The sequence below is a fragment of the Alexandromys fortis genome, unplaced genomic scaffold (assembly GCF_014885135.2).
Source record: "Alexandromys fortis isolate MF-2015 unplaced genomic scaffold, M_Fortis_MF-2015_v1.1 scaffold_9, whole genome shotgun sequence".
Lineage (NCBI taxonomy): Eukaryota > Metazoa > Chordata > Mammalia > Rodentia > Cricetidae > Alexandromys > Alexandromys fortis.
In genome coordinates, this window is record NW_026067892.1 from 8,092,155 (window position 1) to 8,105,548 (window position 13,394).

General features: G+C 41.0%; 1 protein-coding gene and 1 pseudogene across 3 annotated transcripts in view; one reads left to right on the forward strand and one right to left on the reverse strand.

The window, feature by feature from the left end:
- Specc1l (sperm antigen with calponin homology and coiled-coil domains 1 like) overlaps positions 1-13,394 on the reverse strand; it is a 103,751-nt gene that overhangs the window by 17,692 nt on the left and 72,665 nt on the right. The window lies entirely within an intron of this gene.
- Positions 9,775-10,026, forward strand: LOC126500030 (ATP synthase subunit f, mitochondrial-like; annotated as a pseudogene).

The window sequence follows — 13,394 nt, forward strand, 5'->3', positions numbered from 1 at the left end:
AGGAAATGATCTCAGGAAAGAGATGCTCTGCGTAGCATGCTCACCTTACGATGAACCTCTTTTGTTGTGTGCAGCAGGGACCAAGTTGTCCTCTTAAACCTGTGAGTGTTACTCTGCACACCTTACCAACCAGTTCTGGCAGAAGGAAATGGCAAAACCTTTGAGAAGGTGGCAACGTGCTGCCGCCTCTGGCTTCCTTTAAGTCCCAAACCTCGCAATTCACTTTCCTTTAACACAACAGATTGTTAAGAGAAAGCACAGGAGACTTTGCTGTGGACACTGCTGTTATGGTGGACAGAGCTCACCCAGCTCTTAGAGGGGAACATATACTCCACCACAGATGCCCCGTGTGTGCCGCTTCATATGTTTCTGATTTTATTTTGCAGATGAGTTCGTTACCAGTTTTTCTTGCTATTTTCTTGGTATACAACACAGGATACAACAAGATATAAAGGGTTGAGGACCATAAAAGAAAAGCAAAGGCCAACAGAAGTACAAAGGGAACGCAAAACTCGATGCTGATGTAAGTAAAAATATTTGCTAAGATAAATCTGAGCCATTAAAAAACAGTTAAATTATGCCCAGGAAAAGGCACAGTTCTAAAACACTGGGAAATAATAGTTTCAGAAATAATCTGAAAGTTCCTGAGGACAAAGGTCATGCTCTAGATTCTAAGTTGTTTCTACTTGTATCTAATTACCTCTCCAGCTGCCCATGCTCATGGTTATGTACATAGGTCATGGTTTAGAACAGAAACAGAAAATGTTCTTCACAAGTTGAGACACTTGAAGGGGTTGGCATTACAGAGATGCTCCTAACAAGCACCCCACTTAGCAGGTGGAACCCCAAAGTATCGCTGTCACTCAGTACCAAGACTGAGAGCAACACCTCGCCCACTTGGCACTTAGCTCTACACTTAATCTCCTCTGCGGAGTGTGGAGATAAAAACACGGGGCACTGAAACAGTAAGAACTCGAAAGTTCATTCATTACCTAGAATCTGCTTCCAAACACTGTTTTTCCCCTGCATCCTTTCTGAAGCCACCATGCTAATGCCGATGAGCCATCCTTCTCTCCAGAAAGGTCTATGCTCTTTGCTTCACACTGCTCCACCACTGATACTGTGGGACATCCTGTATGCATCAGTGTGACCATGCACTCTGTCTTTAAGATGCTTCTAAATCTTTTTACCATCTACAATCCTCCCCAACTTAAGAGGCCACAGGCCACAAAGTTCACTCCAATTCATGTCTTAAACTACATGCAGAGATGAATTCAGACCTGAAAAAAGGAGAAACAATTCTTTGAGATTTTGGGTTAGTCAGACATTTATATGTAACACCAAAGAATCCATAAAAGATTTTCATTAAAAGTAATTTCATTAATTAGATGTTATTAAAATCAAGAACTTCTGTCCTCCAAAAAATAGTAAGCAAAAATGGCAAGTTGTACAAATTGAGGAAATGTTTGAAAGCCAGCCATTTTATGAAGGGCTTGAACTCAGAACATTAAAAAAAAAAGGTCGACAGACAACACAGAATAACAAACAAGCAAAAGTAATTATATGGTAGCAAACAAGAATATGGAAAGATGCCATAAGAACTGAGCCACAAGGAAGCTCCCTTCACACTTTATGAAAGCCTTGAGCTGCCCAGAGTGTTGTGAGGATAGGAAAGAACCGAACCCTCCAACATTTGTGGAAAAGCAAAGTGATGCTGCCCCTCCCACACACACAGCGTGGCAGCTTCTTAAACTGCTTCAACTCACCTCAGATCCCTCCCTTCACACACGTATTTAAGATACGCAGATAATGCTCTTGTCCCCCCAAACGCACACATTCAAACCTGAACTTCTATGGTGATAGCATAGGGAGCCAGGGCTTGGACAAGTGATCGAGTCATGAGAGTAGACCACTGAATGGCATTAATGTCCTAAAAGATTCCAAGCCAGATACAGTGGTACATGCCTGTGATCTCAAGTGTGTGTGTGTGTGTGGGGGGGGTAGTGGTATGGTAGGCAAGAAGATTGCTTGAATCTGTATGTTTCCTTAAAAAGAGGAGAAAGGGGAGGAAAGGAGGAGGAAAAGGATGATGATGACGATAATAATAATAACAATAACAACAGAAAAAAAATTCCAAGTCAGATATAGCAGTGAATATCTGCAATCCTGGCATTTGAGAGGCAGACACAGGAGATCAATGAAAGCTCCACACCAGTCTGGTTACCCAGCATGTTCCAGGCCTGACAGAGATACACAGACTCTATCTCAAAACCAAACATAAAAAGACTCCCAGATCTTTTTTTTCTGTCATGTGAAGATACAAGATGCCAAGTTGCAACCTGGGGCATAAACCTCATAAAAATTTGGCCACTGGAAACCCTGATCTCAGACTCTGGCTCTTACCTCTGGATCTAAAAGAATTACTTTTGTTTATTTGTAAATGATACATTGTTTATCTATGATACTTTATAAGAGCAGCTACGTTTACAAACACATGCACAGGAAGGTACCTAGGAGTTTAACTTGCAGTAGCAGTAATGGGAAATAACGCAAATGCTCGTTAGAAGAAGAACAGACACACTGTGGTACATCTATAAACGGGCTACTACTCAGAAGAAAGGGAAACGAATTACTAATACACACAGCAGAAATGATTCTCACAATAATGCTAAGTGAAAGAGGACATTCCCTCTTTGTAAATCTTCTCCACTTACATCAAATGATACACAGTGACAGCAGATGGACGGCTGTCTGGAAACGAAGGATGAAAGGTGGGACCCAAGGGAGTACAAAATGCATGAGGACCTTCATGTACTAATGTGCCTATCAGCTGTGGTTACAGTCTAACAAGTATACAAAACGCCGTGAGTTACTAAATTATAAACTCATATGTAGCTTACTAGTACTTATCAATTATGCCTTAACACATCTCTTTTTAAAAGGCATTCCAGGGTCCACCAACAACAGTCAGGAACTCAGAAATTCTGTTTTCATTTTCAGAGCTGTGCCAATGGTGGTGATGTGCACCTGCACTCCAAGGTCCGGAGACCACGGTAGGAGGGTCTATGATTAGCACAGACACAGCCCAAGTACCTCCGATAAAAAGACACTCTGGACGGCTACTGAGGAGCAGGGCTCACCTCCCTCTGTGTTCCAGCATACAAGCTACAACTTGGGTAAGGTGCTTCAGAGTCCTGCAGACCCATCAGATTGACTCATGTGTAATTCTTCCTAGACTCTCAGTTATTCTCACCTTCGTACTGCTTTACTTCCCCAGATTGCTCCTTCTTATGAACGAATGAACGAACGAACGAATGAATGAATAAATAAAGTTTATTTTAAAAAGGAGTATAAGGCTTTGTCCAGCCTGTCATATTACTATCTTTTTGGCTTACTTATATAAGAGAAAGAAGTCTCTGGGGCAAACAGCTACAGCAATCTTTCTGGACCACATTCTCTTTAGAACTTGTCACAACTTTCTCAAGACATGCCACCTGTTTTCCTGTCGTCGTCCCCTGCCCCCAACCCAAACAGGCAAAGCTTCATTACTGCCTGAAAAATAGTAGGGCAGAAAGGCCCCTCTGACCAAGGCTAGGTCACAGAAGGAGAGACACTTTTACCTGTCTCTGTCACGACGCGTGCCCCCTGAAGACAGGGATGGCTAGAACTAGGTATAGAGCCTCTGTTATAGGCATTAGCCACCAACCACCAGTCCTGAGGGAGGTAGCCAAGAGCTGATTCCAGCTCCAGGCAGTACTGAGCCACCTCTGAGTAAAGTAAATGAAGAAGAGATAAGCCCATTATGCCCCACCCAGGCTGCAGAGTGATGAGCTAAACAGATGAAGTCATGATCTGAAGCCATTAAGTTCTGGATGGTGCTTGTAGATGTGCAGGCCAGCCGTCTTTCTCTAAGACCTAAAAAGCCCATTCAGAAAGAAACCTCCTTCTCTTCCACTCCTGACAAAGTCTAATGGCTGACTGTCCTTTCCATAATTATTTATCAGGACGTGGCAATCTTTATAAGTAAGCTGCTTCTACAAATGGAGAGGTCACCCTAAATAGCCAGGATGCCCTCGGGTTAACCTCATTTATGAAATCCAAGGCAATCATGTATATAATGAAATCAATGTGTCAAACTTCAGCTCTCTGTAGCTGCCGCACCACTGAGCTAGCATCCTGAACCAGATGAAACACACTACACATATTTATTTTCAATGATATTTTAAAAACTATTTGAATCAGGCAACTTAATGATTCTGCTTTTAATAAAATTAAGCATATCTTGAAAACATTGCTTAGCTGGTTTCCCTTCTATCTCTGAGCATTGTTCATAATAAAAATACCTACTTATGGAATCTTACAGAAGAATCAGAATGCTGCTGGGGGGTAGTGTAGTATATAAACAGGCAGCAGCTGAGAGCTTGGAGGCCCAACTGTAAAGTCACAGACCACATTTATGTAATTTCTTAGGTCAGACTTGAGACAGCCATATTCCTTCCTTCCACTCTATCTTCTCTTGAGTCAGTGTCTCAGTGATTCACAGACATACACCACCATGTGTGGCTTTAGTGCCTTGCTTTTTATCTAAGAAAATTCATCCTTAAGACAATTATTTTAAAGCTAACTGAGAACACTGGAAACCAAGCATTTTACTACGCTCATCAGGTTTTCTCTACATCACGGGTGGAAGTTACATGGAGACAAAATGCATGGGAAATGAACAGAACTTCTGCATCCAGCGGAAAGACAAGGACCCAAAAATCCATTTGAACGCTCCAGGCCTCTCTTTGGGGCTCTGAGAAGCCACCCGGTTGGTGAAGTAATAACCCTTATCTCCACACAGCTATTCTTGCTGTATGCAGGGCAGGACCACCAAGCGGCTAGAAGGGCATCATTACCAAACAGCTCCTCAACTCCAAAAATACTTACAATGAAAACATTCAAAGTCGGTATTCAAAGAATAGGTCTTGTTTCTCTACTTCCTCACCTGTGCAGAAATTGTGTCAGCCAGGGAGGGTAAAAGGTGACTGAGCAGTCTCATCTATGTGCTAAAACACACGCGCAAGGTATGATTGCTCATAACTGAACTCTAGCACTTGGGACACTGCAAGTTTGGGGACAGCCTGAGCTACAATGTGAGAGCTCATTTCTCAAAAACAAAAACACAAGACACAGATCAAAGTAATTTATGTAACAGTACTAAGAAATTAACTTTTAAAAATTATAGCACTGACATTTCTGGAAATAGATGTTAATAGTTGCTGTCAAAATCATGTTTAGACAAAACGCAGTAAGTACACTTGCTTCTGGGAAAACTCTGTTTCCCAGCTGCTATGTTTGGCATGAAAAGGAATCCCCTGAAAACAGGAAACAGCTCTTTCACTCTACTGTGACCACGAAGCCATCATCTAACCTCTGCAGCACACAGAGCACACAGGCCCAGGAAAAGCCCTGGCTGCTCCTACTCCCTGGTGGCGCCTTACAGAAATGTGAAGCTCTCGTCTGTCCGCCATGACCTCTTGCTGTCAGGGCAGAAGGCGTTACTGGCGTTTTTGTGCTTCATGGTGCCGCATTTTAGCAGGAGTATCCCACAGAAAGCAAGGTGGAGCTACGATTTGGGCTATTCTTTCTCCCCTTGTTAAAGTATTTTTAACCCCTGGAACACAGTAATATTTACAAACAATAAGATTATTTTACATACTCAGTTTTCATGTAAAACACAATGAAAAATGAAGAGACTTAGACTTTCAACTTAGATTTGATTCAGATCAAAACCTTATCTACACTTGCACCTTTTTAATTGAGCTCTGGGAAGGCATTCCTGTGACCTGGGGGTCAGCTGTAGGAGAGGAAATGGATTATAATATGCAGTTGTGACTGTGTGTCTCCAGCAGGACTCCAGCCTGCCGACCCTGACTCAATCCACCCTCTCTTGCCTGGCCCTAATCCTCATCATGAAGGGGGGGGGGGTGCAGTCTCAGGAAGAGAAAGGAGAAAGAAGGATGGATAGGGCGGCACACACTGCCCTGTCTCTCTGGAAGAGTCCTCTTTGTAAAACCCAAGGGACGAATAGGAACAAGAACAAGGAACAGGTCGGCTGAAAAGGCTTTAACTCCTACTGAGTCCTGCTCTGCTCCAGCATGTGGACACGACAGAAGGGGAGGAACCTGAGCTTTAAAGGCAGAGTCGCCTACACATGCACAACTCACAAGCTTGGAGAGATGAGTGTGATCACTTCAGACAGTTTATGGAAGAACTTCCCCTTCCTCTGCTTTTCTGTGAATGGTCTATTGTCACAAAGGATGCTGGGAAAGTTTATCTGTCAACTATTTCTGACTCTGTGGACTCTAAACCATGGAGGCACACACCCCTGAAAGAATGAACATTAAGTTCCTGTCTTTGACTCTGCTTAGTCAAAAGAGGACTGAGGTTACAGGGAGAATACCAAAATAAAGCATGCTAGGAAATTTTTGGCTGTGGTAGAGCAAAGGAGAGAGAAATACTTCGCCTAAAAAGCAAATTCAAAACAAGACCAAATTTTCAAAAACAACCATTTAGAACACTGGAAATCATCTAAAGGCAAATAATAAATTAAGAAATATTCTTCATGAAAAGAGGCTAAAATATGAGATAAAAATAGCGGATGTGTGGTCCTCCTGCTAACAGCTCTCCTTGTCTTCTTCCAATACTATACTCTCAGGTCTGTAACACATGTAGACACATAGGAGACTAATACTTCAGAGAAAGAAGAAGCAAAGAGGGCAAAGCTGCTATCTTTTTTTTTTCTTAAAGAAAATTAGAACAAGCTTTAAGTAAATTATGATAAAATTTATAGTATAAACCTTAGAAAAATCAGTAACAAAATAAAGATACTAATAAATTATCTGCCACCAAAAAGAAGCACCACAGAGGAGCTGGGTAGATAGCAAGGCTGGGAAAGTGCTTATTGCGCAAGTATGAGGCCCAGTGCCCAGTAAATACCTAGACAAGGCAGCAATGCCGGTAGTCCAGTGTTGGGGAAGTCGAAACAGGGCTCCCTGGGCTCGCTGATCAGTCGGCCTAACTTAATCAGCAAGCTCAAGCCACTGAGAGACTCTAAAAAAAGAGGAGGAAAGAGGAAGGGAGGGAGGGTGGTGGCCAGAGAAGTGGTTAAAAGAGTGTAGTGCTCTTCCAGGACCCAAGTTCAGTTCTGAGCGCCCATTCAGACGGCTCCAGCTGCAAGGCATTAACAGCTCCTTATGCCCTCTGAGGGTACCTGTAACGTATGCACATACTCACATACATATACACATAATCGATAAATAAATCCTCTTAGCAAAGGTGGACAACAGAGGGAACAATGTCTGAGGTTGATGTCCAGCCTCCACATGCATAAATACAGATGCAGCAGGTGCAGGCACAGGCACGCACATGCGCACACACGGAAATACATATACCATGCGGAAATACATATACCATGCTGAATGAATAAAAGAAAGTGAAAGTAGGCATATTATTAACAAACAAGGAAAGTTGAATAGAAGATATCATCAGGAATGAAAATGTCATTTCATAACAACAGAGGCAAATTTCTCAAGAGAAAGAATCCTGAGCATCTGTGGATCCGTAAGTGTCTGGAGCTAGGCAAGCAGCGCATACCTGCCACCCCAGTATGTGGTAGGCTGAGGCAAGAGAATGGTCTCGAGTTCTAGGCCAGCCTAAGATACAGGGACAAACTAACAACCAGCCAACAACCAGTGTCAAAGTGCTCCAAACCGTTAGAACTACAGGTAGAGAAACCTGCTACTACTGTCAAGAGATTCTAACGTCCTCCTCTCAACAAGTGATAGTAAGTAAGCAAAAGCCGGATGGGGAGCTGTGGGCACTACTCTCACAAGGAAACTAAGTGGCATCTACAAAGCATGTCTCCAGCACAGCAAACAAGCTCCTCTGAACACGCCAGACCATAGTCGGAGTCTTAATAACTTGGAAAGGATTCTCTGCTCACAATGGAATTAAACTAGGAACACTAAGATCGCTGGAAAAATCCTCAAATATTTAGAAACCAAACAATACTCTTCTAAGTAGCCCATGGGTCAGAAGACTAAATTAGTCAACTACTTGACATACTGAGACAGGAGGATGGCTTGAGTCCAGGAGTCCAGGCCTAAGAAATGCAGTAAAACTCTGTTTCAAAATAAAATAAAAATAAAAAGGAAAGAAATGAAGTTAGAGCATTCTGAACTAAAGTACAACACATCAAACTTATAGAATGTTAATGGAAAAGATAAAAGTCTTCAAACCAAGATAGCAACTTTCACCATAAGAAACTGAAATGCAAATGAGCCTTCCTCAGTTCCATCTGCCACACACGGCTGCTCGACCACACACTCTTGTAACCACGACACTCTGCCTGAGTTCATAGAGCTGAGTGATCAAGCTCTGAACTGTGAAAACATGAGCCAAAATAAGCTATTCCTCCTTTGAAAACAAAAAAAAAAAACTTAAAGGAAAGAGAAAGAAATAACAAATACAGTGGGATCGATAAAACAGAAATTAAAAATAACAGAATATAAAACAAAAACCAAACACTAATTCTTTGATAAGAAAAATATATTTGATAAACTTCTAGGTAGATTCATCTGAGAAAAAAAGACACTATAAAAATTACACTATTATATATAAAAGGAATCCTACAAATACTATGAATACCTTTGTCCATATTCAACAACTCAGATTTCTTAAAACTTAAGTTCATTCATAGATAAAGAAACAAACAGTCTGTATCTGTTGAAGAAATCAGATTTATATCAAAAACTTCCCCACAAAGAAAGGCCCAGGTCCAGAGGCTTCACTGGAAAATTCTACACACACACAAAAATGATGCCAGTTCTACACAGATCTCTCCATAAGCCTACAGAGGTAATTCCTAACAATTTATTCAAGGAAGTCAACATATCTTGACGCCATATACTGACAAAGTAGACAGAAACAAAATGACATAACTTCTAAATAAATCCTTAACAGGTTCTAAAAATAAAGAGAAAATACACTCCGTTAACCATTAATGTTTGCCCTGGGAATCCAGATGACTTAACAGTCAAAGAGGAGTGATTTTAATTTCTTCTATCAACAAACTAAAAAAGAAAAACCATAGGATCAACTCAATAGATACATATAAGTTCCTCTCCCTCAAAAGTCAGGGCACCAAGGTCCTTCCGATGCTAACTCTGGTGTTCTAAAACTACAGAGCTTAATAAATGGCAGAGCACAATTTAAAGGAGACAAAAGTATTTGTTAGATAACAGGTATATTCACAGCAGTTTATTTTCCTAATGGATGGTTAATAAGATTACAGTGATCAGCACAGTAATGTGAGGATGCCACTTAAAAGAGTTCATGAAAGAAGATATGGGTATTAGGGAATCTATCTCCATTCATTAGCCAGCTTCTTTGACATAAAGCATTCGTGGTTCATTTGGGGGTCTGTGAGAACAGCGCACACTAAGTGTCACGTAACAGTCAAACAGATTTGTGAGGCAGCAGAGACCCAAGGCCTGAACCCCTGCTGGTGCCTAAGGACACAGATGCTCACCCCCACACACAGCCAGTCTGGAGAGGGGCTCTGGCACTTCTTACGTGGTGTCTGACACATCAAGAGCTCTAACAGATCAGTCTTTTAGTATAAAGAGATTATGGCTGGGGCTGGAGCGATGGCTCAGCAGTCAAGAGCACGTACTGTTCTTGCAGAGGACCTGAAATCAGTTCCCAGCATTCACACTGTTGGGACACTGCATGAGGTTGATGCTCGTGCTGCTGAAGGAGAAGCTCATAGAGGTTAAACATGGAGAGCTGCCAAGCTGCTATCGATACAGAATTTCAGCTCCAGTGACATTGTGGGAGCCTTTCAGAGAGGATACAGCCAGCAACACAAGTATATCAACATCTGGAAAGGCAGCATCATAGGGTTTAGCATGGTGCTGGCAGCCTATTTGGTTTTCAGCTACTGACTGCATCTCTTACAAGGAACTCAAACATGAGTGGTGACGTAAGTCCCACTAAAGAGAGGTCAGTGTGAAGAACGCTACACACCTGAGCACAACTAGCTGCCCAGCTACCATCCATGCAGAATTCTACAATGGCTGAATCTCCAAATCATGACTCAAATCATGAGAACTAATGTCCAATAAAAGGTGACTGACTGGCTCAAAAAGAGTAGATGGCAAGAAATAAACTCAAAGCTGAAATCAATGAAATAAAAACAAAAAAATACTACAAAGAATCAATGAAATGAAGAAGACAGAAGATCCAAATTAATAAAATTAGAGGCGAAAGGGGGCATTTTACAACAGACACTAAGGAAATTCAGAGAATCGTAAGGACAGACTTTAAAAATCTCTACCAAACTGGGAAGCCTAAAAGAAATGGATGAGTTTCTTGATATATACAATCTACTAAATTTAAATCAAGAACAAATAAGTAATTCGAGCAGTCCCATAGCTCTGAATGAAATAGAAGTAATAATTAAAAGTCTCCCAATCAAACACACACACAAAGTCAGATGAAGTCAGCACAGAATTCTACCAGACCTTTGAAGAATAATTAGTAGCAATACTTGTAAAATTATTCCAAAAATTATAGACTAAAGGAACAATTCCTAATTCTTTATACAAGGCAACAATTACCCTGACTCCAAAACCACATAAAGCCCCAACAAAAAAAGAAGATCGTAGTTTGAATGTAATTGGCCCCCATAAGCTCACAGGGAGTGATGCTATCAGGAGGTGTGGCTCTGCTGGTCTTGTTGGAGAAGGTGCGTCACCGTGGGGTGGACTTTGAGGTCTCATATATGCTCAAGGCACAGTCAGTGTCTCAGTTTACTTCCTGTTCCAAATGGACTAAAGATGTAGAATTCTTAAGTCTCTCTACAGAATCATGTCTGTCTGCACGCTGCCATGTCCCATGAAGATGATTGATGTGGGATTCTCCTCTTTTTGCTGTGAATTTATTTATTACACTGGTTAATAAAGAAGCTGCTTTGGGCCTACTGCAGCGCAGAATAGAGCAAGGCAGAAATTCCAAGCAGAGATAGAGGAGAAAAGAAGGTGGAATCAGTGAGATGCCACATAACCGCCCAAAGAAGACAGATGCCCTGAGAACCTTACCAGTAAACTATGAGCCTCGTGGTAAAATACAAAATAATAGAAATGGGCTAATTTAAGATGTAAGAGTTGGTTAGTAAGAAGCCCGAGCTAATAGGCCAAGCTGTGTTTTAATTAATACAGTTTCTGTGTGATTGTTTCAGGTATGGGCAGCCAGGAAACAAATAAGCAGCCCCCACCTACAGATGATAATGGACTGAACCTCTGAAACTGTAAGCCATCCAATTAAATGTTTTCCTCTATAAGAGTTACTGTGGTCCTGGTGTCTCTTCACAGCAAAAGAAATCCTAAGACACAGATCAATCTCATTTATGAACATAGATGCAAAAATTCTCAATAAAATACTTGCAATCTGGATCCAAGAACAGATCAAATACAATTTCCAGCATAATCATTTGTTAGGTTCATCCCAGGGATACAGGGGTTATATATATTCAACATACATAAATCTAGAAACATAATAAACCACATAAGCATACTGAAATACAAAACCCACATGATCATTTCATGAAGTGCAGAAAAAGTCTTTGACAAAACCCAACAAGACTAGGGATACAAGGGATATACTTCAACATAATAAAGGCAATTTACACCAAGTCTAGAGCCAACCAACCTAAACAGCAGGAAACTCAAATATTTCCACTGAGATCAGAACAAGACAGGATGTCCACTCTCTCCATAGCACTTCAATATATAGTACATGAAGTCACAGCTGGAGCAGTAAGAAAGGAAGGAGATCAAGGGATATAAATGGGAAGGAAGAAGTCTACATACCTTTATTTGGAGATGATATGACTTTATACATAAATAACCCTAAAAACTCCACCAGGAAACTTCTATAGCTAATAAACACTTTCAGTAAAGTTGCAGGTACAACATTAACAGATTAAAAACCAGCAGCCTCCTTATATACAAAGGAAAAACAAAATCAGAATCAGAGAAACAATACATCCACAATAACCTCCTAGCTTGGGGGTAACAACCGTTTGCTTTCTTTAACAGCAATTATCTTATTTGATGAAGTATACATACAATTTACAATCTTTACCATCAGCGGTATGAGAAATTTGCACTATTCTACTTCCATCACCATCTGCCATCTCATCTTGCAACTACTAAAGTAGCTCCCACCCCTCCTAGACCCACACAAAGATGGTTCTATTGTCTGTGTGTACTTCTGTCGCTGTTGTGGGTGTTTACATAAGCATCATGCAGAATTGGTCCTTTTGCATCAGGTTTGTTCCTCCAGCCTTGAAGGCTCATCTATATTGTAATGTGTATCAGAGTTTTTTCATTATACACATACAACATTTTGCTGTAGGCAGAGATCCAACATTATACATCCACTCATTTGCCAAGTCCCTGGGATGCTTATACTTTCCACCTCTTGGCTACTGTGAATTATGGTGCCATGGGCATAGGAACATCTAAGTTATCTCTTAGGATCCTTGTTTTCAAGTCTTCTGCTTATATATATCCCGAGATGTAACTGTCAGGTAATATGGCAATTCTGAATGTTTTTAAGAATTGCTAAATTATTTCCCACAGCAGTTATAACACTTCACATTTTGTCTAACAATGCACGGCTCCCTGTTCACACCTTCATGCTATTCTCACGTTCGCTAACAAGAGGCGGAAACGGGCAGACTGGTGGCAGATTCTCAGTGACTACTGCCTTCTCCTTGCATCTCCTGCACACACTTGGCTCATTAATCCTAAATGAACTGACAAGTCTCTGCTTAAAGTCCACAGGAGGCTTCTTACTGGTAGATCATGTTCACCGATTCCTCTACTGCTTTGCTATTTCTTCCACAGGAAAGTTTTCTGTGAATATAGTTAGTTCTCTTGGCTACTTTGTTGACATGAACCCAGGAATATAGAGCTCCAATCACTTTCCGGCATTCCCCTGCACAATCATGAGGAAAAGCAGATGCAATCTGGAAAGGTCTCTAACTTAGATCCTATGTGAAGACCCTGGGTAAATTTAAATCGCATTTTTTAGGAATACAATAAATACATTCAATTTGTGTGGAATTAGATCTGTTTCTCAGTCGTATATAATATCACATCAAATAAAACCTGAATAAGATGCTGGAAGCAAGGTAGGAAGGAGTGACAAGATACCAAACAGTTCAGATAGGAAACAGTGAGGCATAAACTACAACAGGAAAGGCAAAATGCTATGAACGCAAAAACACCTCAACCTATTATGAGTACAATACACATGTTTTCCATTTTAATCTGCACGTCATC